The sequence below is a fragment of the Callorhinus ursinus genome, unplaced genomic scaffold (genome assembly GCF_003265705.2).
Source record: "Callorhinus ursinus isolate GAN/ISIS: 27379988/994484 unplaced genomic scaffold, GSC_fseal_2.0 scaffold27, whole genome shotgun sequence".
NCBI lineage: Eukaryota > Metazoa > Chordata > Mammalia > Carnivora > Otariidae > Callorhinus > Callorhinus ursinus.
In genome coordinates, this window is record NW_027397089.1 from 16,270,959 (window position 1) to 16,274,619 (window position 3,661).

The window sequence follows — 3,661 nt, forward strand, 5'->3', positions numbered from 1 at the left end:
ATATATATATGTCAAAAATAAGGGTAACCACTATGAAGGGATAAAATATGACTCTAACAATGAAAAATAAAAATGTTTTTTTAAAAAAAGGGGACTGATAAAATGTTGGTTGAAAAAGGGAAAAAGAAAAAGTCAAAAAAAATTTAAAAAATTAACTTTGAAAAACGAATGAATCATGGTAAAAAAGCCATGAATTCTATGGATAGTATTCCCCTAGCACTGGAGTTCTCCCATTCTCCTTGAATGTTAAACTTGGTCGTGGCTTGCTGGCTGTTTGTGCTGATCTTCTGGAGGAGGCGCCTGTTGCCATGGTTCCCAAATGTCTTTGCTGGAGGCGGAATTGCCCCGCCCTTGTCCGACCTGGCTAAGCAATCTGCTCGGGTTTGCTCTCAGGAGGTTTTGTTACCTGCAAGCTCTCAGTCCTGCTTTGGAGGACCAGAGTGAAATTGGTGGCCTCCCAATCTCCACCTGGAGGAGCTGAGAACTCGGGGCCTTGCCTCTCAGTGCGCCCCCAGAGAAAAGCAGTCACTCCTGTCACCCCGGTCTCTGGCCGCACTCCGTGCTCACCAGGCCTGTGACCGAGTGTTTCTATCTCTGGCTCCCGACCCCGTGTGGAGTCTCCAAACCCAGCAGATCCCTGCGGTACTCTCCTGCACCGCTCCTCCCGGGGAGGAAGGGGAGTCTCCCCGGCTCTGCCGCTTGTTGGGTCCCTGCTGGAGGAGCAGTGGCCCGACTGGGCCGCGGATCACAGTTTATGGCAACCCGGAGCTGAGAGACCACGCCTCGGCTCCGTCTCTGCAGCCAGCTTCCCCGCTCCGATACCTGGAAGCTCTGCTGCACTCAGGCACCCCGTTTCTGTGACCCCAAGGGTCCTGAGACCACACTGTCCCACGAGGGTTCCACCCCCCTTCTTAGCCACTGGAGCGACGTCCCTCAGTGGAGCCGACTTCTAAAAGTCCGATTTTGTGCTCAGCTACTCTATCACTTGCCAGAGGCGGCCGACGGAAGCCCCCTCCCCGCCGTCTATCTTCCCGAATGTCGCCTTGGATTCAGTTCTCCGCACGTCCTCCCTTCCCGTAAGTGATCGTTTCTCTGTTCAGAGAGTTGTTGCTACTCTCTTCTTCGATATCCTGTTGAGTTCGTAGGTGTTCAGAATGGTTTGATCCGTATTCAGCTGAATTCCTGAGACCAGATGAAATCCAGGTCTCCTACTCATCTGCCCTCTTGCTCCGCCCCCTGTAACTTCCATTTTTGAACATATTCTTCTTGTATAGAATTTTGCATCAATATATATTTCTTTCAGTAATTTAAAGATAACACTCCATTGTTTTCTGGCTTGCATCTCTCTCTCTCTTTCAATATAACTATACCTATATCTATAGATATCAATATTTATTTTTATAGGTATAAATATAATATTGGTATCAATAAATATTAATATCTATTATAGTCAGATTGCATTCCTTTCATCATATAATGTTTCTATCTCACCTCCACCTTCATAGGTACCTCAAATATTTCTTCCTTTCTATTCTGTTTTCCTCAATGTCTTCTTTTTGAACACCATATTCATATATGTTAATATGCTTGATATTGGCCCACAGCTCTTACTTGCTCTGTTCTTCTTTAAACATTCATCTTTGGTTTTTCTTTTTCCTTTTTGTGTTATTTGGGTGATTTATTTTTATTTTTTTTTTAAGATTTTATTTATTTGACAGAGACACATTGAGAGAGGGAACACAAGCAGGGGGAGTGGGAGAGGGAGAAACAGGCTTCCCGCTGAGCAGGGAGCCTGATGTGGGGCTCGATCCCAGGACCCTGGGTTCATGACCTGAGTGGATGGCAGACACTTAATGATTGACCCACCCAGGTGCCCCTGGGTGATTTATTTTGACCTATCTTCATGTTCATTGATTCTTCTTCTGCTGTGGTCTTATAACCCCATCAAAAAATCCTTCACCTCTGTGTATTTTTTTTATCGTATATTTTCCATTTGGCTCTCATTTATAGTTTATATATCTAATATTCTCCATTTTTATAGGTTATGAGCACCTTGTTCACAAAATCTCTTAACATATTATTCATACATATTTTTAATCCCTGTCTAATAGTTCTATTATCCTGTTCATTTCTGAGTCTGGTCTTATTGACCACAATATCTCTTGACTAAATGGATGACTACATATCAAGAGTAAAAATGAATAACTGAAAGGAAAAAAAGTACAAAAGTATTTAAACAAATATGCATACTTCTGCTTCATTATTCTAATATGGCTTGACAGTATTATCTATTTACTCTTTCAAGAAAACACCACTCCGTGCTTCCAGTTATAGAATGAATAACCAGAATAAAAAGCACAGCATAGGGAATATACTCAATGATATTCTAAAGTATTATATGTTGATAGATGGTAGATACACTTGTGTGAGAATTGCATAATATATAAAGAAGCTGAATCACTATATTGTACCCCTAAAACTAATGTAACATTGTATATCAACTATCCCAAATGAAACAAATGTAAAAAAAGAAAGAAAAAAAAAACCCACACTTTCTAAGCTTTGTCAGATTGAATTTTGAAAGTGATTCTATTTAGTGCTTTATATATAAATGCAATTTAAGTAAACCTCAGATTTTCATCAATGTTAGCCCACAACCATGTCTGTTTCAAATGAGTTTTAGTGCATTTTATTTTAACACAACATTTTTAGATGCTTTGAGCAATGTTGCTAGTTGTATGCTGCTTACATGCAAATGATATGCACTGAAATTATGAGAATTAGAATAGGCTTGGTGAGTATGCATTATGTGTATGGGGAAAATGCTTAGTTTCAAGTGTTAGCTTACTGAGGCTCAAGTGATTTATTTGCCTCTAGTTTCTAGTTATAATCTGTGTGTGTGTGTGTGTGTGTGTGTGTGTGTGTGTGTGTGTGTGTTCTACAGGCCACTTGATTATATGTGTATCACTGAGTTAGATCCCATTGAAAGGGATGTTTAGCTGTTCCAGAGAATTTCTTTAACACTGTTACCATATGATTACTATAAGTTTTGCCAGTAGGAGTTCAGAGATGAAGGGTAGGCTCTATTCTGGGTTGCTCATATTAATATAGGTGGAGTGCTGGCTCACTTAGTAAAGAGGTAGAAAATTATGTCATTATCAGCATGATAGTGGTGCTGTGTTTGAAGAGTATGTACTAGGTAGCAAGAAAAAGGCAATGAATGACATAAAAAGTATGTGCAAGGTTCAGCACCAAGGAGACAGAGTGCACTAAAGCCAAGCATTGTTCTGTATAGCTGAAGAGTAGAGTGGATGCGAGAAGTCATAAGGGGTGAGAACAGAGGTGTAGATAGGGGCAAAATGAGGGCAGGTCTCAGACAACATTCTGAGGAAATGACTTTTACCCTGAAGGAGCGCGTATTCTAAGTCAGAGAATGACAACCAATTTTATATTTTAGAACGATTACTCTAACATTTGGGTAGAGGACTATTTTAATAAAAGCAAGACAATATGCAATGGAGCCAATCAGAAGGCTTAGGGGTGCCTAGGTGGCTCAGTCAGTTGAGTTTCTGACTTGGTTTCAGCTCAAGTCATGATCTCAGGGTCATGAGGTTGAGGACTACATCAGGCTCCGAGTTGGCAAGGAGTGTGCTTGAGATTC